This window comes from Sciurus vulgaris (genome assembly GCF_902686455.1).
Source record: "Sciurus vulgaris genome assembly, chromosome: 4".
Taxonomy (NCBI): Eukaryota; Metazoa; Chordata; class Mammalia; order Rodentia; family Sciuridae; genus Sciurus; species Sciurus vulgaris.
Window position 1 is genome coordinate 141,303,207 of NC_136464.1, and position 24,305 is coordinate 141,327,511.

A 24,305-nucleotide genomic window follows, 5' to 3' on the forward strand; every position below is an offset into this window, starting at 1 on the left:
TTTATATTCTAAAATGAATTTACATTAATAAATAATTTATTTTACCACCCTACTCATGCTAAAGATATCATACTTCAAGGGTACCAGCTCAGAGTTCTAACGGGAAAAGTCATTCAGTTATGTGACAGCCTACGTTCCTTTCCTCTTAATTGGAACAGCCATTTGCTCTGCAGAAAATGGCCTGGCAGGACATAACCTTCCTCAGCCTCAGTTCCCTCCTCCCAAAGTCCTACACATAAGAGACAGCACAGTCCCTTACATAGAGCAGACACTGAATAAAAGCTTGATAAATACATCTATAACTTAAATAATAATATATAATATTTGCTGGTATTACAGGAAGCCCTCAGATTGTGTGCTTCACATTCATGATGTCACAACCCTCCAGGAGCAGCTGTGGTCATGAAGTGACCACTAGACTACTCTACTCTCTTCTGTATTTCTCCCCATAACTTTCACCCACCCAAGCTACCAACTATCTCTCATCTAAAAATTCAAGTTGCTTAAGGAAGATTTACTTAATTTTTTAAAAATGTTATTGATTGTGAACCATACATTTGTAAATCATTTCACAGGACTAGAATTCATAACCTAGCTAATTTTAGCCCGGCTGAGAACAAATCTAAAAATAACAATTTTTTTTTTGGTTTCATCCTCTACTGAATTTACCCCATGCACCTTACAAGAGAAATCTGATATTAACATATGTGACAAAGAATCTGACTGATGGAAAACAATAAAAGAACTGGTTTACCTTCAACACCAGAATTATTATTTGTATGATTAAAACATAAAGACACCTGAATTTATCTTTCCTGTTTATGTTATATGATTCTCATTAAGACTATGTTTCTGCCTTCTTCTAAATATTGTTTTCCATATTTCAAACATCTAATTAGGTAAACATAATGCAAAGTGAGATGATATACTGTTTGGAAAACCATAAAATTATAGAGTACACAGACTTGCATTATAATCCAATTTTCACTCTGTCATAATTTTCCAAAAGGGTTTCCTTTGAGGTTGAAATTTTCTAAGCTTCATTTAAGCTCAAAACTGAATGTTTGATTCACTTGAACTTGGAGAAAATTTAACTCAACCTTTCCTTTGTTGATCATATCACTGTTTCCTGTAAAAGTAGTTCAGGCTTAATTTCATTTTTGTTGATGAAGCTTCTCACAGACTTCAGGACCCATCCTATGTCTGAATTCTTAGGCACTTAGAATACTGACTTAAGTAATGTAATAGGGCAGAAGAATATGGAGGTTCATGTCCCCCTGTTCAATGAACCTCCTAGGACACTCTTTGATAAATATATCTATACTATCATATGATAGAAAAGCACAACCAGAATGGTTGGGTTGATGGAATATGAATTTTAAACAGTGCTAAACTATCTTCCAAAAGAGATTTACTGAACTATTATAATCTCACTGGTTTAGTCAGCTTTTTTGCTGCTATGACCAAAAGATCTGACAAGAACAATTTTAGAGGAGGAAAAGTTTATTTGGGGGCTCACAGTTTCAGAGGTCTCTGTCCATAGATGGTCAACTCCATTTTGTGGGGTGAGGCAGAGCATCATGGTGGAAGAGTGTGGTAGAGGAAAGCAGGTTAGATGTGGCCCCAAGAAGCAGAGAGACAGCTCTGCTCAACAAAGACAAAATATATACCCTAAAAGCAAGCACCCAGGGATCCACCTCCTCTAGCCACACCCTACTTGCCTACAGTTACCACTCAGTCAGTACCTAGCAGGGGATTAATTCACTGATTGGGTTAAGGCTCTCATAACCCAATCATTTGACCTCTAAATATTTTTAAAAATATTTTTTAGTTGTCAATGGACTTTTATTTTACTTATTTATATGTGGTGCTGAGAATTGAACCCAGTGCCTCACACATGCTAGGCAAGCACTCTGCCACTGAGCCACAACCCCAGCCCAAATAACACTTTTTTTTTTTTTTTTTTTTTGGTGGTGCTGGGGATTGAACCCAGGGGCCTGTGCATGCCAGGCAAGCACTCTACCAACTGAACTATATCCCCAGCCCTAAATGTTTTTCATTGTCTCATACATGAGCTTTTGGGGGACACATATCTAAACCATATTACTCACTGTGTGTGTGTGCACAGTCCATTTAAAAAATTATCTTACCTTTGAATATTTATTATTCATTCTATTCCCTTAGGTCTATAAGGTTTTTTTTTTTTTTTTTTTTTTTTTGTACATCTAAAAATATTTTAAGAATCCTACATTCAAAATTATTTTCCCTGAGAATTTTAAAGGCTGATGCTTCACTGTATTGCAGAATTCAGGGTGGCCCAAAAGAACTGTCCTTTATTAACATAGTTCTCCCACCCCTATACTTAGAAACAGTCAGGATTTTCTCTTTACCCTAAGAGTTCTTAAGTTTTGTCAAGATGCACTTAGGTATAGGTGATTTTTCTTTCATTGTGTTGGGAAACTAGTTGACCATTTAATCTGAAGACACAGATTTATCTTCAATTTAGAGAGATTATCTTCCATTATTTCTCTGATAATATCTTCGATAATTGTCTTATCTATTTTCCCTGTTCCTTTCTTCTAGAATTCCTAGTCAATAAATATCTGACCTCTTGGATTGATTTTTCCACCCCACTCCTCACTCCCGTTTTCAATCTTCTGCCTTGCTGCTCTGTATTCTGGGAGTGCCTCAGCCTTCCAAATTTCCATTTTGGCACTTAGTATTACCCATCCTATTGTTTAGCCACTCAGCTGATTGTTTTTACTATTTTAGTTTGGGACAGTTCATGTGTACTTTCCAGAATCTCTTTCTTGTTCTCTAACATTTTCCTTCCCCTATTTCTTAAGTTTGAGCAGAATAATGTTTTCTTACACTTGAAGTGTACTTCAATGAGGCCACAGGATATAAAACTTAATTCCCAACCTACATGTACTCTAACATAGATCTGAATTTAGGCTGCAGAATTGTAGTGCATTGCTTAATTAAACTTGTGTATTAATACTGTGTGCTTACCTAAACAAAGAATTTAAGCAACAATATCAGTAACTAACATATGCTGAAATTTCTGCTTGCCTTGAATATTTTATATATATATTAACTCATAGTCCTGTAGAAACTATGTTACTCCTATTATACAGATAAAGACATTAACAGAAAAAAGTCAAGCTGCTTCCCCAAATGATGCTACTAGAAGTGGAAGAGCTCAGATTTATCCCAGGCCAACTCTCACCAGGGCCAAGTCAACAGCTATGAAAACTAATTGAGCTGCCACACTAGCCTGTTCAACCTACAGTAAGTAGTCTCAGTTTCAATGACAAGAATGCCTTGAACACAGGATCTCTCTGTATTGGAGATTAAAGTAAGGATGGCTCTCCTGTATACATGTAATGTTTCAAAATTCATCTACTACTTCATATGGTGTGTGAGCACAGGCTATCTTGGGGCAGACAGGAAGTAACTAAACAAAGCATCCAGTGTTCACAGCATCTCCAACAATACCTATCAGTTTTCATAAATCATCTGATTCTATGGAGATAGCAATCTTGACATAGATATTGTTGAGAACTGAAGTATATAATCAGAGTAGACAAGGTGTTCTGAGGATTTAGTTTGTGATAGACGAAGCAAAATTTCTCCAAAAGAATGAAAGCTGTACAAAGGAAAGGTACAACCATTTAATTATTTCCAACGTATCGCCTCTGATAGGAATCCATGTGGGAGTGAGCCTGCAGAGTATACCTGTTAAAATTCCCATGCCCACAGCTCATCATGCAGGTGAAGCCACAAAATGAAAACTATATGGCTTAGAAAATAGTTGTAGAAGAATGTTGAAAAGCAGGGTTCTCTCATGTGCAGAATTAATGCAATGCCAAATTTGAAAAGTTACTTTTACCCATTAGCCCAAAGTTGTGGAATAAACCAGGTTAAGTATGATTAAAAGTTTAAAGAGTGCAGTTACAGCAACAATAATATTAAACAAAACTGTGCCTAAACTGAAAGTACCTCTGACTATTTTTAAATCTTTAAGAACAAACAGGAATTTGCTAAATCATTAAAATCAAATTAGCATAATTAAGGATCTAAAATTGTTAGCGTATTAATGTGATGATTATATTTCTTTAAATTCTGTTAATAAAAAATCACTGTTACTCCCTTTTAGGACAAAATTACATTAATTAATATCATTAGTTACTATTTAAATTAGCCAGTTATCTCAACATAAGCCAAAATTTGTACCAGTAATTAGTTACTAATACTTTATATATAACTAGGGAAAAGAGTCCTTGCCATATACAATCCAGGAAAGTTCTTAGGAAGTAATAAGTGAAAAATTGTACTACTCTATGAAAACCACCATGCAAAATGTAAACACAAAGGAATAAGAACCAAAATGATCAATTAAACAGTACTACTAGGGTTATGGGCCTACGTAAGGTTTTGTATTTTCCTTAAGTTTTCAAAACACTTCATATTTAAAATGTTACAGACAAATTAATAATTAGTTTGTTCTGTTATTTTTCTATGAGAAATTTATTAAAATAAAAATTAAATAATGAATAATGATTTTCCCATCCAGTTTAACATTTTGATACACACTTTTCCAGTTTTTCTTTTTATTATAGTTTTAATTAAAAATATATAATTTTAAACATTAATAGCAATTCTGTCCCTTTATCACTTGACAATACATTGTGAACTTCTCCCACATTTTATAATGTTCTTCTATACCTGTGGTTCTCTAAATATGGTCTGGAGACCTCTAGACATTCCTGAGATTCTTTCTTGGGGTCTGGGAGATCAAATCTTCTTTCATGGTAAAACTGAAACATTATTTGCCTTTTTTGCTTACTGATATCTACATGGATGTGACAAAAGCAAGGGTAGACCAAAATGTGGCAGACTTCAAAACATAGGGTGGTTTTGAGTGCCCCATCAAATAACAATATCTGCAACCATCAAAAAACCAAAAAACAAAAAACAATCAAAAAAATCCTTTATGACCACATATATTTGTAAAGCTTCTTTATATTCTTTAACTGATACATATCATAAAAAGTTGAAGAGTGACACAGGTAAGAGAATCCAGATGTTTTCTTATAAGCCAGTCAAATAAGTTATGAAAGAGATCTTCAAAAGTGTAAAAAAAATACTAACCGTCTTGGTACTTTTTTTTGTATTGAAAAATAGTTATTTTCCAAAAATTCTTACTTATGTTAATAGGTAGAATGTTTACATGTTTACTGTTATTTCTAAATTTATAAATACATAGATATATTAAAATTCTGTTTTAATTTCTAATTAAAATTATTTAATTTCTAATTAAATATTGATGGACATAAATTGCCTGAACAAAAGTTCTTTGGAGTTATGAAGAATTTTTAAGAGTATAAAACAAGTCCCAAAACCAAAAATTGAGGGAAATGCTCTTTTGTAACAGTATTTTTATTGAAAACGTTTTTTTTTTTTTTTATAGACATACTTTAATCTATTTTACTCCAGAATACACATTCCTGAAAGTGAGGACTACTGTGTAGATCCTGAAGGGCCCTCCACAAGGTGTGCACCCCAAGTCACGAGCTGATCTGGAGATGGAGCCCCCGCTCAGGGTCCTCAGATCCTCCAGGAGCTCCCTCCACCACTATAATTATATTCATTCACCTATTGCTTATTATTCTCCCTTCCTAATAATCTGATTTTTTAAGAATTTCCACAGAAAATGTCTTGAAAGAAGTTATAATACAAACTTATTTCACTAATTCCATTGACATTTTCCTTTAGCTCATCTGGGTTTTGGATATATTTTTCTCTGTTTCTGGTTGATATTCTAACAGTCTGAACATGACACCTTAGTTTTGTTTCTTTGTTCGCTTCCCATCCTAGAAGACCCAGTTCAGGTACATTTACCTTTTTCCATCCGTATGTAACAGCATCACTGTCTTCACTCTCTAAGAGCTAGGGGATGGATTAGAACAATATTTTTTTTTTTGTCTTTTCCTTCGGTTATAGGAGTGAAAGAAGGCAGAAACATCATCCCTAGAAATGACCAGAATTAATAAGCAATATGGAAATCACTTTCCTATTCCAACAGAGGCAACAAAAAGACATTTAGAAGTAGAGTAGGGATGAGAGGCATTGTATTAGTGGGAAGAGTTTCAACTTGGTGGTTGCCAGCAACACTAGGTCCACTCTTGGGAATACAAGCCTGTGGCCCACATGTACTCATTCTAGACCCAAAGGAATGTGGGTGAGGAATCAAGTGGACTGTTACATATTCCACTGGTATGTTTACTTGAGAATCTGCTGACACTCCAGTCTGTGTGGGTTTGATGCAAAAAATAGACAGGATATGTTAGACCAAGAAGGTAGGGCTTTATTTACAATAGAAGGGCCAATGCATATTTTTGGAGGACAAATTCAACTTTTGATTTGAAAATTTCTAATGAAGATTCCCATACTCATTTTGCACTATCATTAGATCTACAGCACCAGTGTTTGCAGTGTAAGACCCTTATGTGGCCCACTCTCCTGGAGTTCTATTCTATGCACTCTGGCATGGATGCTCTGAACTACTTAAATAGTGCTCAAGTGACTATATAACAGTGAAAATTCCTAAGTACTTCAGAATACATTTCTGAAATGTATTCTGAGAAATAGACTGGTTTAAGATACTTAGGTAGGATCCCCAGAGACCATTTGAGTTTAATGAGGCTAACTCTGTGTATATTTAATTAGTTAAAACAGTAATATTAATCCATGAAAGAAGAGCATTTTATAGAATTTGTATGCTTTAGAATTCTGGGAAGACTTTAAAAAAATCTGATTACTCAAAAGGATCAATTAAGGTCAGTAATCTGGCTGAAGAAAATTTTGATGTACGAAACATAAACTTGGGGCTATGAGTTCTTAGTACTATAAATATATTTTTAGACTGTTTAAAGTTAAGGACTGATTTAAACAATATTCTGGTGGACTACTAGTTATCTGATTCAGAGGCAATAAGGATGAGAAGGGAGAAGAGTTAAATAAGGTGCCTGAGACTCAACTTGAAAACATGAAGAAAAATATATCCAAAACCTAAGGTGAGTTAAAGGAAAATGTCACTGGACTTACAGAAATAAATTTCCATTTCAACCTCTTTTCAACACATTTCTGTGGAAATCCTTGAAAAAAAAATCTTTTTTTAAATTGAGAAGGAAGAAAAAAATGGAGCATGGGAATGAATATATTATGGTTTGGTTATGAGATGAACCCAAGAGCTCCCATTTATGCAGGAATATTCAGAGGTGAAATGGCTGGATTATGAGAGCTGTAATGAAATCAGTCCACTCTATTTTGAATGATGGGGTGCTAACTGTAGAGAGATGGAATGTGACTGGAGAAGGTGGGTCACTGGGGCCATGCCCCAGAAGGGTGCATCTTCCCTACAGTCTTCCCTTTCTCCCTCCCTCTGCTTCCTGACCCAACTATGGCTGAGCAGCATTCCTCTGTTGGACCCTTCCCCCATGATGTACTGCCTCACCTTGGGCACAGAGCAATGGAGTTAACCACTTATGGATTAAAATCTCTGAAACCATGAACCCCAAAAAAACTTTAGGTTCTCTAAGTTGTTCTTGTTGGCTATTTTGATCACAGAGGCATAAAAAGCTGACTCAACCAGAAATTGGTACGAATAAAGAGAGCCATTGCTGTGACTAAACTGATCATGTAGTTCAGAAACCCTTGGAGCTAGTTTATGGGAGGAACTTTTAAGTATTTAAAGATGCAAACAGGAAAAGTTCAGTATGTTACAAGTGAAGCTTAACAGGCAAATGTAGTGGGAGCTCAGAAGACCAGAATGCTTACAGGAATATGGACCATGCTTCTGAGGTTTCAGAGAGAAATGGAGATTTTATTGGGAATTTGACTAGAAGCTACTCTCCTACTCCAGCAAAGAACATGGCTACATTTTTCCCATGTCCTGAGACTTTATATCAGTCTGAATTTAAAAGTTATGGATTAATTAATCTGGCATAGGAAATTTCAAGACAGTACAGGATAATGATGGCATTTTTTAGCCAGGCTTACTGTGAAAACAGAACTAAAGAGGCTAAAGAATTTTTAAAACTTGAAGTATGGCCAGAAAAGTGCATGTAAAGCTGGGGGTCAAAGAAGTGTTTGTTGAAAAGATTATAGCTCCTAAAGAGATGCTAAGTGCTTTGTACAAAGATGCTAGGAAACATGCCTCAATGACATCCCAGGAATTTGAAAGATCATACCCACTACAGACTCCAGGGTATAAAAAAGAAAATTCCTTTGAGAAGAGAGCATGGAAGTGCCCTACTTGCACAAGGGGGTCTATGAAACTGTTCACCATGTTAAGCCATGCAGGCACTCAGAAGTCACTACAGCAATGATTCTAGGGGCATGCATGTGTGAGCTGGCAGTAGACCTTGGCATCCACATGGTTCCAATTTTGCAGGAATGCAGTATGCTGGAGGTAAGGGGTCATGGAGGCTTCCACCTGGATTTCAAAGGAAGGCCTGAGAGACCAAAGTGTAGTAGCATCAGAGTCCCTACAAATTGCCCCCGAGAGGGCAATGTGTGAAGCTGTGAAGGTGAAGTCAAAGTTCAAATGGAGACCTCAGAAATTAAGAGATGTCAGTAGTGTGAACTGTCTGTGAAGAGAAGGCGCTGGCTATGACTAAAAGAGAGCCAACTGGCAAGGCCAAAGGGGTGGGGCTGCCCAAACCTTCTGGAGAGCAAATTTCATACCTACGTGTCTTAGATGCTGTATACAGAGTTCTAGAACCTCTTATTGGGCTGGGTTTTGATCTTGCTTTGGCATCATCCCTTCTTTCTATTCCCCCATCCCTCCCTTTTGGAACATGAATGTTTGCTCTGTGCCAATGTATATATGGATATATGTAACTTGTTGGGTTTTTTTATTATTTTTTTCAGGGGCACACAGTCAAGAGTTTGCCTTGAGTCATAGTAGACTCTGAACTTGGACTTTTGAGTGATACTATCATTGTTAAGACTATGGGACTCTGGGAGATGAGTCCATTCTAGTTTGAATGGACTAACCAGGTGGTAACTTTAGGCAAGTGGGACATGGCTGAAAAAGACGGTTCACTGGGGGTGTGCCCTAGAGGGATGAATCTTCCCTGGGTCCCAACCTAAGTCCTCTCTGCTATCTGACCCCACCATGAGTTGAACAACTTTCCTCTGCTGGGTCCTTCCCTCAAGATGTGCTGCCTCATCTTGGGCCCAGAGCACTGGGGTCAGCCATCTATTGACTGAGACCTCTGAAACCATGAGTCCCAAATAAAATTTTCCTCCTCTCAGTTGTTTTTGTCAGATAATTTGGTCACACCCATGGATAAGCAGACTAAAACATAATAAATGTAGAAGTGGAGGAAGTCGCAGCATTGCGTCTTTTCCCCCTAATCTTCCCTACTCCTGGGTAGATATGAGGACCTCGAGGTATGGTTCCAACTCCAAATGAGCTTATAACTTACTGGATGCACACACTGTCCTGGGCCCTTTAGGATTTACACAGCAGCATTTTCAAGAAATGTATATTCTGGAGTTACATCAAGAGCTATGAAAGTGATGCTTTTAATCTCTTGGCAAATTAAAATATTTCCAGATGACCATAGCACGAGTTGTTGCTCCTAAACTACAGATGCCTAAGGTGGTCTTCTCAGTCCATTACTTCTCAACCAGTAAGAATTTTTCCCTGTAGAAAATATTTGGCAATTTCTGGAGAATTTTTTGGCTCAAGATTATCACTGACAACTAGTAGCTAAAAGTTAGGGAGGAATGCTGCTAAACAGCCTACAATGCTCAGGTTGGCTCCCACATCAAAGTATCATCCAGTCCAAAATGTCATCAGATCGAGCAACCCTGAACTGGTCTAATGCAACCCTGAACTGGTCTAATGCTTCTGAACCTGTGTATGTAAATGGACACTCTTGAGCATCACTCAAGAGTCCATCCAACTACTTGTATTTGTAAGCTGTTTTCATTATTTGGAATCTGATTTGGCTTTAACTCTTATCAGATGTGTAACCTTAAGCAAGAAGTTTAAACTCTCCTTACCTTATCTATGACTATAAATAATACATACAAAATGTTTAGTGGATAAATGTTAGCTGTTACTCCTCATCAAGCATTTAAGAACTACTAGGTGCCTAGTGCTGTGTTTGAACCTGGAAGTACAAAAATGAATAAAGACTTGGAACCTATCATTCAGGAGCTCATAGACACACTTAGATAAGCAAAAGTACAATCAGAAGACCTAACCAACTAATCAGTGCTAATCACCTTTTCATTTGCCAATAGTACCACAGGAAGGGCTGCTGGTTCTGAATGGGTCTTCTCATATTCTACTTCCCTGTTACCTCTCCCTCCCATCACAACCCTTGATACTCTAGTTTGGTACCTCAGGCATTTTTGTGGCAAAGACTGGTCCTTATCACAAAGACTTTCCAGGGACACCAGAAAGGGGGCGGAGCTGAAAACATCACCATGTTCGACTCGGGGACTAATGTTTCAGCTTATAAGAAGTGTATTGTAGGTATATGCATCTTGCTACTTGTTTGTTCTCCATGTCATTATCGCCATTTGTCAGCTAGAAACTCCTAATTTAGCAGAACTAATAAGCATTTTTCTAGGAAAAAAATTTTCCTCATTAAAAAATTCTTTACGATTTATTTTCCTTATTATATCAAGTGACTTTCACTTATCCTTCTTTTACCACCTGATACAGCTCTGTATCTTCCTCTGGAAAAAAAAAAGTTATAATTTGCACATACACATTATAATTTGTGACTGTAAGAATGACTGTGGTGTCACATTCACTAGAATTATGACCTACAGCATAAATAAATAGAGGCTGTAAGGAAGGTATATGCCTTAGGAGAATATCCTTTAAGCTTTGCGGTTCAGAAATGAGGTTCTGTCTTATACTATTTTACACATTCAGCAGTACAAAAAAATTACTTAAAAGGTAAATGCTCCATTTAGATGGCTGTATATTTTTTTTCTTGATTTGGATTAAACCCAAATGATTGTTTTTAAGTTAATGTAGAAACACTGTGGAAAAATGAATCATATTTTAAATTGCTATAATGCTGCATCATTTACTTAAACTAGAAATGATTGGTGAATCTGGTTTGATGGTATGTCCTAAACAAGCCAATTAGTACACACATTAACCTCTGTAATCACTCTCTAGCCAATTGTTTTCCATAATTTTTTCATAAAATGTGTTTGCACTCATGTTTCTTAATGAAGCAGGTAACTAGTCTTGCATTTTAGGAACTTAGTCCTCTTGCATGGAAAAGTTTATAGCATTTGCTTCAGAGAAAGTTATTACTGATTTACTTGCATGTAATACAAAAATCCCATACTTTGCTGAGAAGCTTCAAACCATAAGAGGATACGAGATAATTAGTTTTTGGAGTATTTAGAAAGCAGAGAGTTTCATTTTGTTTTAAACCCACTCCGTGGTTTCTCAACTCTATAAACCCTTCTTCAAGAAAAAATACACTTTTCAAACCAGAATGATAAAGGAGGCACTGAAGTGTCTGCATGACAGCCTTCCTCCTTCAAAATATATCATCATGTTCCATAACATTTGCTGTTTTTCTGGTCACTCAGAACCTTGTATGTTTGAGAAGGAATACTTTTAAGAACAAACTGTAAAAAACAGGAAACTGCCCACCCTTTGTGGGGCAGTCCTGGGGGCACACTTCCTGCATCAGGACCACTGCTCCCCTCAGACTCAGGCTTATTAGATTCGAATGGAGGACTGTGTGTGGGTGCTGGGGAGTGAGGATTCTCTTTGGACCCATTTACATGAGAACCAAGGACAGAAATGGAAGCAGGAGCAACAAGGAAGCTATGCTTTTCTTGGACAAAGGACCAGAGATGCCCCCAAAAGAAGTAATGCTGAGAAAAACACATAAACTCTTTGAATACTGACAGGCTACTGTGATGGACATGCCAGAGCCCTAGGCAGAGAAATTATAATAAATGTAGAGCTAAGGTATGAGAGCAGTTTATCTGAAGTCTTGTGAGTGCCAGAAATGCAAGACATTTACAGTAACATCGGTCAACTTATGGAGAGAGGTGTGCCCTGGATGTGCGGTTCTATCACCATGGATGAGTACCAGAAGTTGCAATTCCTACTTGTGAATGATACCGGGACCACATGTGGAGGTGCAGCAGCTGGAACCTTCCCCAGGGTGGGGAATAAGCTTGCTGGTGATCAGCAGTAATCAAGAAGACCAACTCCCAGAATACACGCGAGACTCTCCCTGAAGACTCCAGAGCTATTTGGAAGGAATCCGAGACAGCTAGCTGGAGCCAAAGAAATGTTGTTTTTTTAAAACTACTATTGTGATATGTTTTCATCCCCAGGAAGAAGTGGCATGGGAAATACTGGAAACATGCAGAAGTAATAATGATGACTGTGATAATAGCTACTTTGTTTTCTATGTACTTCCCTGTATTGTTTCTGTAAAGTAGGACAGCTATATTGAAATATTTCACTGAAAATTAATAAGCTCTCAAGTTAAATTATAAAAGACCTCATGATATAAGACATAACATCCCAAAGTATTAAACTAGGTAGAGAAAACTGCTGAAAATCAATGTTTCCTCTATTTTCTCATGATCATAAACTATAGTCAAAACAACATTTCTTGGCTTATTACTGATTGGAGACAAGAGAAATAAATACTATCTCATCTGCCTGAAGTCTAAGGCCTTTGTGGGGCAATCCCAGCATCTTCCCAGTCTCTTACTCAGGGGCAGGGTTCTGGGAGCCAAACACCTGAAAGTCCAGACATCCTACAACATACTTGTCTCTGACTTTCAGTGAACTTGCATCTCCTGGGCTCTAGACCCAGCCTGCTCAATGTAAAAGACACTAATCCTCTCAGCACCAGCTTGTCTCCATCAGCATGTCCTAGGGTTGAGCCACCTGATCATGCTGCCCTCCAAGCCTGGCCCTCCCTGCCAGTTCTACACGCATGTGCATACATGACTATGCTCTATCATGAAAGGCCTAACCTAAAATCAAGGGACTGGTTTAATTCTACCATTTTTATAGGCACTCTGTATAATTTCAAAAAGTAAATGAAGTTATTTCCTTCATTTTTCTATGTCATCCTTCTTTTTAAACTATGGAGAAGATGAGTGACTAAATGCTGAGCAGCACGGAACATGTGTGAAAGAGGCCAGATGGACACATGTCTCAGGCTATAGATTTGGTGTATACATGTATAAAACATGCTGTGGATTTTGGGGTGGATGGGCTTTTCAGAATAAGAAAACTTCCTTTTATTCCTTGTGTAAGAATTACTATCATGGACTAATGTTGAATTATAATAATGTTTTGTTGGTAATCATGATTTTTCTCCTTTATAAAATTAACATGGAAAGTTACATTAAGCCAGTCTTGTTTCCCAGGTTTAAACCCAATTTTATCACTTATTAACATTTTAGTATATTACTAGACTTAACTTGCTATTATTTCTTCAGGAAAGTTGTACTTGTTTGACAATGTTGGTAGTAATACCCTCTTATTATTCTCTCAATGTCTATAAAGAACTATAATGATATCCCTTTCTTTTCATCCCTAACACCTGCTTAGGCATTGCTTTAATCTCTTTTTCTTTGTGGGCACTTGCTAATTTTAGTAGATTTTTCAAAGAAGAAACTTTTGGCTTTGGTAATGGTTTCTGCTATGTATTTCTTTGTTTTTAAATTTTCATTGTTTTCTGTTTTCCTTTTTTGGTTCTTTCCAATTATTTTCAGTTTATTTTTCCCTTTTTAAAAACATTTTTGGAGACAGATATTTAGTTTATTAATTCTGAGACTTCTTTTTGACCTTCATTTAAGGCTATACATTTCCCTCAAAGATGGTGTTGGCTGCATGGTATACATTTTAGTATGTCAAAGTTTTTTTGTTTGTTTGCTTGTTTTTGTTTGTTTGTTTGTTTTTGTGGTACTGGGGATTGAACCCAGGGCCTTTTGCTTGCAAGACAAACACTCTACCAACTGAGCTATCTCCCCAGCCCAGTATGTCAAAGTTTTGATATCATTCAGGTCAAAATATATTGTCATTTCCATTGTGACTTCTTTTTGAATCATTCCTATGTAGAAGTGAACCTTTTCATTTTAAAATGAAGGAACATTCAAGATTTTATTGTTGTTGCCCAGTGCAGTGGTGCACACCTGTAATCTCAGAGGCTTGGGAGGCTAAGGCAGAAGGATCACAAGTTCAAAGACAGCCTCAGCAACTTAGCAAAACTCTAAGAAACTTAGCAAGACTTTGTCTCTAAATAAAGTATACAAATGGCTGGAGATGTTCCTCAGTGGTTCAATTCCTGGTATGAAAAAAAGATTTTAGTATCATTTTCAGAATTAGTGTTTCTAATTTGTAATTTAAATTAAAAATTAATTATGATCAAATTTTAATCCTTTGTTAAGTTTTTATTTCTTTGAAATAATTTTAGGGTTGTTTTGGGCTATCTAGCCAGGTTTTTCATATGTTCCATGTATATTAGAAAAAAAGGATTTTCTGTACTTATGTGTTCAATGTCTTTATGTGTCCATATGTAAAGTATATTATCAGGTTATATAAACCTGCTAAATGCTTGGAATTTGTCTGCCCTTTCAACTACTAAAAGATATATATCACAATCTCTTACTATCTGTGTTTCTGCCTCTTCTGTCAATCTTTGCTTTAATTAGTCTATGTTAAGTGACTAAAACTTGGGGATTATTTTTCTTCAAGGTGAATTAAAAACTTTCACACTTGAAAATATCCTCTTTGTATCTGGTAATTTTCTTTGTTTATTTTAAAGCTTTACTAGTATTAATGTTGCTATTATAACCCCTTTTCGGGAAGGGCATTGATGTTTGCATTTTAGACTTTATTCTCCATCTTTTTAACCTTTCTACATTCTTATATTTTAGACATATCTCTTGACAGTAGCATTAAGTTGTACCTTATCTATTTATTCCAACAATCTTTGACTTTTAACTGGAATATTTTGTCTGTTTACAATTAATATCATCGCTAACATATTTGGATTTAGGTCTATAATCTTTACTATCTATTCAGCTTTTCCCAATATAAATATCAACTTCAAACAGGTCTTATGAGGATTATACAAAATTTAAAGGCAATTTGTATAAGTGCTTTGAAAACTAAAGTGTCCTCAATCAACCTTGTTTTCCTTCTTTTTCAAAAAATGGTAGCATTACAATATACATACAGTAATAGCAATATAATAAATGTAGTTTCCCAAGGTGTGTCTTTTCAAATAAGTTAAGATCATGATATTTGTTGCAGGACAAATGTATGTTGAAGGACAGACTCAGAGAGTTAAAGGAATGGAAAGGAGGCCAAAGAAGCAAAAAGGGAAGAGAAATGAGCATAAACTGGGTCCTGCAGAGTTTTGTGGGCTTGTTGACTTTGTTAGAAATGTACTTCCCAGTGCATAAGGCAATGCCACATTTGAATTTGAGTTGTTTTTGTTTTGTTTTGCTATGCTGCATGCTAGACAAGTGCTCTAACACTAGCCCTGCATTTTTAACTGTTTATTTGAGTGTATGAAAAAATTGATTATAGGAAGCAAAGATGGAGTGATAAGACAACCATTTCAGTATTCTAAAGACCCTCCTCCCCCAAAATAAGGTAGTACCTTTGATTTGAGAAATAGAAGCAGGTAGGAAATGAGGTGTTGCTAAGGGATAATCAACAGGATGTGATGGCTTTTTTCTTTATTCTTTTGTGATATTGGGGATTGAACACAGGGTTGCTCTACAACCAAGTTATATTCCCACCTCTTTTCATTTTGTATTTTGAGACAGATTCTCACTAAGTTGCCCAGGCTGACCTCAAACTTGTGATCCTCCTGCTTCAGCCTCCTGAGTAGCTGGGATTACAGGCATATGCCACTGTGCCTGGCTCAATAGGGCACAGTGATGTCTCCATTGAGGAATAAGGGAGAGGGCGGCATGGAGGATGACATCCATGATTTGTATCAAGTAACACACTAATGGTAGTGTTTGTAGTGAATTTATATCTACAGTGAAGTCTAATATTTATAGACCATTTATCAAATTCACTGCCTATTATTTTATCTTATTTCCATTATTTACTATACTTAAAAAATGGCAAGCTATGGAAACCTCTCACAGTTCCAAATTGTGCATCTCTGAACTCTGTTAGGTGGTTGGGGGAGCGTCCTGGTGAAAGGGAGAGTGCTTTCCAAAGACCCTACCTCCTAATGACATCATTTTATTCCTGCAGTTTTTGTGCTAAAAGTGATTTCAAAAAAAACTAAGCAGTGCACCACATACTATTTTCCTTACAAAAGATACAATACAGTTCAGAGAGAAAACTTCAGAAGTGCGGCCAGGTTGACGCAGCCTCTAAAAAAAAAATTAATACACAAAAGTTTCATTGTATTCTGGTTTTTGCAAGAAAATAAAATCAAAATAGACAATCCTGGAAAAAGATAATTTGTTTTTCCCTAACACAAAACTCCAGCACCACTGCTTTCAAAAGAAGCATTTCCATTACACAACCATGCTTGTAATTGAAATGATAACCCTCCAATCATTTACTGGGCCTGGATTTCATTTAGGTTTTCAAGTTTTGAGTTCTTTCTAAAGTGAAAAAGATAAAATTTCTAATGGAATTTTAAGACTGTTGAATCTGACAAACTTTTTCTTCTCTTTCCCGTTGTAAAAAGTAGGTCAAAAAGCATCCCCTCCCTACCTCACACACACAAAAGAAAGTTTTTTGAACATCACAAAACTTTCATTTACTGGGGGAAACGCCCCTCAGCAGTCAAAACCTGCAGAGTGCCAGTAACAAAGGACCTACATTCCTCATCTGCAAAGAGGAAGAAGTGGTAGCAATGGCAGAGTTCCTCAGAATTTCAAGCACAGGTGCTATAGTCCACTCTGGCTGCTACAATAGAATGCCACAGACCTGTGAGCATCAGACATGTGATGTCCTGGAGGCAGAGGTCTCAGAGCAGGGTGCTAACAGATTTGGTGTCTGGTGAAGGTCTGATGAAGTTCATGGACAGCTGCCTTCCTGCTGAGTTCCCACATGGCAGAGAATGAGGGAGCTATTTAGGATCTCATAATTATAAGGGCAGTTTCTCATTTATAACCTAATAACATCCCAAAGACCCCACCTCCTAATGATGTCACCTTGGGGGTTAGGATGGCAGCATAGGCCTTTGGGGGGCACACAGCATTCAGTGTCCAGCACCAGGTATGTGTGGTGGGGAGCAGGGGAAGCGTATGCATGGAATACGGGATGGGGAATAGCCTGAAAGGACATGGTGTTATCATGGCAGCTGTTGGCTCCAATGATATTTTTCTTGGGCTTGAGAAACAAAGAGAGGAGAGAAAGAAACTGGGGATTAAATAGAGTCTTGTTCTTCAAACAGCAATGTTATAAGCTATTAATGGATGAATCCTAAACAAAATTTGTCTCTGTCAGCTAAAAATGATGATGTCAGACTATACCATTTGCAACTGAGGTAATACTTCATGGAACTTTGGTTTCACACATGCGTGAGTATATTGTGTAGGAATGTATCTACTGATTTCTCATTTGCACTATGGTTTACAGTAAAAAATGAGCCACTAAGTTATAGTATTTAAGGTCCCCTACTTTCTTCCAACCATAAAATTTGGTATGTTAAAGAACTTTTGTTGCGTTTACTTGTGTTTTATACCTTCAGAACCAAACACTGAGTTTTGTTTCTGTTCCCAAAAGTGGAGCAGAGAAGAAAACCTTACTTCTAACTCCTCAGAAATTCTTGATTACTTCATCCTATGCCACATGTTGACTCTCTGTTAAACAATTCTAAATCCTTGAGCTATCCCAGATCACTGAGCTTTTAAACACTATGAAGATCATTTCTCTCCTTCGTCTCATTTGTAGATGGCCTTAACCAGCATATAAGGTAGCTTTATTTAAAAGTCCTTTCATATCTAAATTATCATCCAACAGAAAAATAAAACACACAAGGAATAAGAAGACCCTCCCAGTTGCATAAGCTTGGGAGTTCCTCACTCTCTCTGAGCCTCTGTTTCTTTAACTATAACATCAGTATAATCCCCTGAACCAGACTGCTGCAAGGAATGGAGGTGATTCATGCAAAGTGCCTGATACAAGTTAGGCATTTGATAAATAAGCATTTTTGAATCATAATAAAATGAGAGCCTCAGCCCACAACCGTGTTTTTGCCTCCTCACACAGAAGCCGGCATCTCGTTTCCCACTGTTGGGAAGAGCATATTTCATCCCTTCTCCTCCCCTGAGGGCCGACACATGGCCTGACACACAGTTGATGCTTAATAAAAGTTGACAGAATTGAATGCAGGAAGGGTGCTGTTGTGTTTTCTTGATAAGAGAGTATGCTCACTGCCAAAATAACTATAAAAACCAATTATTATGCCCACATTAGCTTGTTAATTTTTTGGACTGGAAACATAGGCACAATAGGAACCACCAACTTTCCAAATAATCCAACTAACAAGGGGACAGAAGTCAAGCTTCATCAAGCAAGCTTCTCCTTACCTGGCAGGAATTTAACACATCTCTGCTTGGGCAGAAGCCAGTAATTGAAAGCACCTGCTGGTCAAGACCAATGGAGCTCTTAGGCTGAGGAGGGAGTCAGATTTTTGCTTATCTTCAAAAGAAATAAATGAGTTGATAAGAGAGAACAGTCAGTTCACTCTGAAGCAAGCCTACAACCAACCATCTTGAACAGAAGCCAGTAGTTATTTTCTGCAAAAAACTTTCTTCTTTCTGCATATAAGCACCACCCCACAACCCTAAACCTTCTCCCAGTGTCCTGTCCTCTAAATCCTTAGTGTCTTTAGGGAACAGGTACACCTGTGAATAGACCTCACAGGCAACCCCATGCTCTGGGGACCCCATGGCTGCATCCAAGGGCCATGGGAGCACAGAGTTTAATATTGTCTCTTTTCTATCTCAAATGAATTCCAGATATCATTAAAACAAAGTGTGTGTGCCACCACATGAAACAGGCTGTGTGCATTTCAGTGAGCTGAAAGGACCTGAGGTGTATGAAGCTACTGAGTTTTCTCATCCTTTCATCTTCAAAATCATAATGAAAATGCAATTTTTGTGCAACTAGCCTTTCCAGCTTACCCTAGGGTGGCATTTGTTGTCTATTCTGCTATTTAACAGCCTCACAAAAAATCTTTTTGTCAAGTTCCTTTCTCTTTCCTCTCTCACATACGTAAATAAGAGGCCCCAGGGATGGAGCAAATGCTAGGGAGGGATGGAGTGGGATCCCATGACCAGTCTCAGCTGGAGGCCTTGTCTGTGGGCCCTGGTCATTGTGAGGTCACCTGGATGATAAACTTTCTGGGAGCCTGCTTCTACTTTTCTTCCAAGTGGCTGGAACACATGGTTCATAAAGCAAAGTTGAAGGTCAAAGTTGGAGAGATAACAAGGAACTTTTAGGGAGCTGTCGATTTTTTAAATTAATGTTCATGCTGTGTAGGAATATGCATGCTCCCTGGTGTGAGAAGATGGCTATTCATGTGACAGGCAGGTGTCACCTCCATGCAAGAATTTGATATGTGTCTAATTACTGGTATCAACTATTCTCACCCCACTTTCCCTCAGTAAAACCAATCACATTATCTGAGCGACAGGGACTCCAATAAGTATTAGGTGGGGGATATTGTATGTGTGGGGTGCTCTGTGAATAGGGTGACATTTTCCCCATAACGGAAAAGGACAATAGGACTGCTTGTTTGTATGAAATATAAAATAATGGATCAGAACTCAAACAGGTATACAAAGTTTGTATGTTCACTGTTAAATGAGACCCTATGTTGTCTGTATAATACTGAAGTGCTGGGAATACAGTGGTGAATAAGATTCTTGCCTTCATGAAACGGGTATTCTAGTAGGAGGAGACAAAAATAGGCAAGCAAAAAAGTAAGAAGAAGAATTTCAAAGAGTGGTAAGTGCCACGAAGAAGTTAAAATGTGGTCACTGGATATGGCATGGAGGGAGTTTTAGGTAGATTTAGAGAAGGTCCCTCAGAGGAGCTGGCATTCCAGCTGAAAGCTAAAGGGTCAGAAGGAGCTGCCAAGCCCTGTTTCTGATCAAGAGTATCCCAGGCAGAAGATGCAAAAGTCCCGTGGTGTCAGTGGAGAATATGCTCCATCTGCATGCCCGAAGCATGGTAAACAGTGGGCACAGTCATGATGAAAGTCACAGGTATGCAGCAGGGTCATATCCCACAGGGGCTTGTGAGTTGCAGGAAGCTCCTGTTACTCTCATTGCAAAGGGAAATAAGTGGAAGGAACCTACATCAAAATAAATACCCTTTGCCACTTCACTGCCATGTCCCTGGCTTACCACCTTCTAGGATCCATTCCTTCTAGGCCTCCACTGATTTTGACAGCACAGAGATAAGTTCCCTGCAGCCTCAATTTCTGCTTTTCCATTATCTGCAGTTCAATTGAGACTGAACTTCAATGACGATTTGTGTCTAACAACAAAATAGTAAGATCTCTCGCTTACTACCCACTTCTCACTTAACAATTCTCATTCTTCCCAGTAGCTTGAACAGAAACACACAAAACCAGAAAATAGTCAAAACAGTACAAATTAATCTGAACTATCCTTCTCACAGCATCTCGGGGGGTGACATGCCAAGTCCCCTTGTCAGACTGGTTCCCTGGAAGTGAGTGCCTTCCACGAAGTGCCTCCACTGGATGTGCAGGCAGGGTAAACTGCTTTTCTTCCCATCAGAACTGTCAACTCCTCCCTTTGGGCCAATTGAGGATTTCTGTTTCAACAGTGCCTACAAGCTCATTGTTGGTGAAGCTGGCTCAGCCAGTCACAATCATGGGGGAGTTGGGCCTGGCCCATCTTCTTGGCTCTCAGAGGATCTCTGAGAGTCCCAGTCCTGGTGCACAGACCAACTGGGCAATAAAGCTTTTTAATAAAGTTTGAATTTTGCTTCCAGGAGGAAAGATTTTCCCCAATATAATCAACTCTTTCTTGTCAAGTTCATGTTCTTAAGTCTACATCTTCTTTAGTTTCCTTAAATGCAGATAAACCAGTAAGAAAAGCATGGAAGGAAACGGTTTCAAATAGCCAGGGAGCCTTGTGGAAGACCACATTAACTTCCTATGGGCTGCCAGGTAAATCAGAGGATAAGTTCAAGAGAGAAGCAAAATTCTTTGAAAAATCATTAATGACTTGTGAAGACTTGATGACTTGATTCACAGAGGTAACTGATTAAAGATATCAAAGAGAAAGATCTGAAAGGGAACTTCCTAAATAAACACCAGGTAAGATCAATGTAGGTACAATTTTGGTTAGTTTTATTCATATTGGTCTAAAGGGAATGCTTTTGTTTCAGAAAAGCTGGTCAGCAACAAAGTCAAGAAATTTGAAATGACTAGTTTAACAAGAGTAATCAGATATTATCAGAACATGGTCTGTACCGAAATATGTCCACATATCCTCATATGCTTACAAAACCTGTACTAGAACTGAATAAGAGACGATCTCCTGAGAGGAAACTCCACAAAGTGAGGGTCTCTGGTACTAAGGAGACTTCCTGTGAACCCCAGAAGAGAGACACCTCTGGCCCTCAGTGCTGTTGGATGAGGCAGGTGCAATCATAACCTGGTTTGCAGGCTTGACTTCCCCACTGCTGGGGGCATCCATGTCCAGAAACCCAGCAAGAGAGTGGCTGGAAAATATATAAAAACACAATAAAACTAATGCAGGAAAACAATAACTTTCTATGTTTCTATGGTTTGTGTAACTGATACATAAAATTCTGCTCTGAAATGAGATAATGGTTTTAAAACTGAACTAAATTTCTGATTTTGGGAGGATATTAGAAAAAAGGGATCTCTCTTTCAGAGGAAATATATTTATGTGGAAACTCCCAATTTCTTTTTAAGCCAAAATAACCAAATTTTTTTTAAATGCAAAATAATTTCTAAACCCTCCCTGCAAAAAAAAAAAAAAAGGAAAGAAACAACAACTTTGTTAATGCTATTCCAGTTTCCAGTGACAGAAAGCCAACTCCAAGTGGCTAAAGTGAAAGGGGGAATAGAGGCAGACTTAACTGCAAAGCCCAAGGGACAATGGACTCAGATATGGATGGACCTAGGTGTGTACCCTTCTCCATCTCTTAACTCTGTTGCTCCTGCACTGACTTAATTTTAAGCAGGATATTTTAACTGAAAACAAAATAACTCCAGAAGCTCCAGATTTACTATGAATCATGTAACAATCTCACTGTTAAAACAAAACAAATCTTCCTCCAAGAGTTCAACAAATGTCTTCGGATTGGGTTTCAGAAGCCTGGCTTGGATCACAGGGCCTCCCTGGGGGCCTGCTCCTGCAGCTGCATCCCTTGGATTCCACCACAAAGATGGGGGCGTGATCTGGCTTTCACAGGAAAACTTGATGTGCTATTACCAGGCAAGGGAAGCAAACTGCCCTCTAAGATGGAATGTTTTGGTGACATCCATCTGTTCCCTCCACTTACCTATTTCCTCCTCTTTTCCTCAAAAGCCTTTCAAGACAAATCCACCTACTGCTTCCTGCGGACATGCTCTCCAAATTCCAGTGAATTGTTCACTTAGAAATGGTTAATTAAAAAGCCAAAGAGGTCACCCAGACCCTCCTTTGGGTGAGTGCCCCACAACACACTCATGCTCCCCTCAATTGTGAATTTACCACACATTTTGTAACTTTTTTTTTTTTTTTTTTAATCATTCACACCTAGGACAGTATTTGCCACAAAAGAGTGAAAATTTACAAAACCGAACTGCTGTTGATGGAGACGGTTCTTTCTCAGGGTTTATCAATCAGCCTACTATAATATCAGCCACACTGAATTTATTCTGAAATAATTCTGAAACATTCTCCAGCAAAACTTCAATCTTTGATGGCGTCTTCTTGTAGATGAAAACTTGAAAATTCAGTAACTAGGAAATGCATTTTTACCTAGTCATAAAGGCCCAAACTCAGACAAGAATGGCAAAATATTAACTGCTAAAGTAACTTAAAATAATTCATTAGGAAGTGCTAGCTTGTCTATTCAACACCAAAACCAGTAAAATAACCATGATTCATGTCTGACTTCATTTATACCTTCACTTCATCTCTGACTTCACAAAAATATAAGTTTTGTAGTCCATTATGATCAAAGATACTTCATGTAAAAATAGATATGGAACAGCAATGCATGACTGTTTGGATGATGTTATTTTTAACGCTGCTGAAATTTACCACTACTTAAAATATACTAACTACATAAGTGGAGTCTAGAGAATACTCCTTTGCATTTTGCAAATTATATATCCTCTGAGCCTAATGTTTGTAGGTCTCCTCCTCAGTCTCTGATGGGAATGAGCACTATTCTACAATAACCCACTTCCAGCATCTTAGGTTTCAGAACCATCTGTGTAAACTTGAACCCTAGTGGTAAAGACATTTAAAGGTGCACTGAATATCACATTCGGGGCCTACAGTTTCAGGAGAGACTTATACCAATGTTTGAGCATCAAGGGGAAGACTGACTATGGTAAACTGCTCAAGGGATGAAGGGTGTGCCACACACACACACAAGTGGAGTCACCCAAATGTAACTTATCTTTTCCATTTGGCATCTATGTCCGGTGCTTGGCTGTGACATCTGCTCTCACAAAGGAAAGTCTATGGACTATGCTAGAATTCTCAATGGGTGGCACAAAAAGGCAGAGAACCACGTGTGTTGCTCTTTATGGGAAATTCAGGGGAGTTTCAAGAGCAGTCCATCTACACAGTTTTCTTCTAACTGATTCTGGATAAGGTGCAGTGAGATGAGATGTGACTGCACATCTTAAGGTTGCTCAGTGCCTCAGTTAACACCACACAAACTCTGAGAAGGTTAAATTATTACTGGTCTCTTTAATATACAAGAAAGGAGAGCCTCAGAGAGGTTAAGCAAGTTTTTGACAATTATATGCCAAAAAGTCCTACTATAATTCTTTTCCTTACAAGGATTCTAAGAGTTATTTTCGGGATACTTGTACATGGCAAAGGAGTTGCATTTTGTACTATCTTGAAGGGAGCATTAATCATCTTAATACCAATGAACCTTTTGAGGTCTTAGAACAGTAATTTAAATCATCGGTTTGTGCTAGGCAAGGGTTTCATATCACAAAACATGCCTATTAATTGTTTAAGAGTTAGACCATAAACAATCCACATTTAGAGAG

At 37.8% G+C, this 24,305-nt stretch overlaps 1 protein-coding gene across 19 annotated transcripts in view; it reads right to left on the bottom strand.

The window, feature by feature from the left end:
* ENOX1 (ecto-NOX disulfide-thiol exchanger 1) overlaps positions 1-24,305 on the bottom strand; it is a 531,147-nt gene that overhangs the window by 308,347 nt on the left and 198,495 nt on the right. Inside the window, exon 5 of one of the 19 annotated variants that reach the window (XM_079136957.1) lies at positions 18,607-18,718. The exons of the other annotated variants lie outside the window; for them this stretch is intronic. The gene's annotated coding sequence lies outside the window, so the exon portion shown is untranslated. The remainder of the gene's footprint in view (positions 1-18,606; positions 18,719-24,305) is intronic. 19 annotated transcript variants of the gene reach the window in all.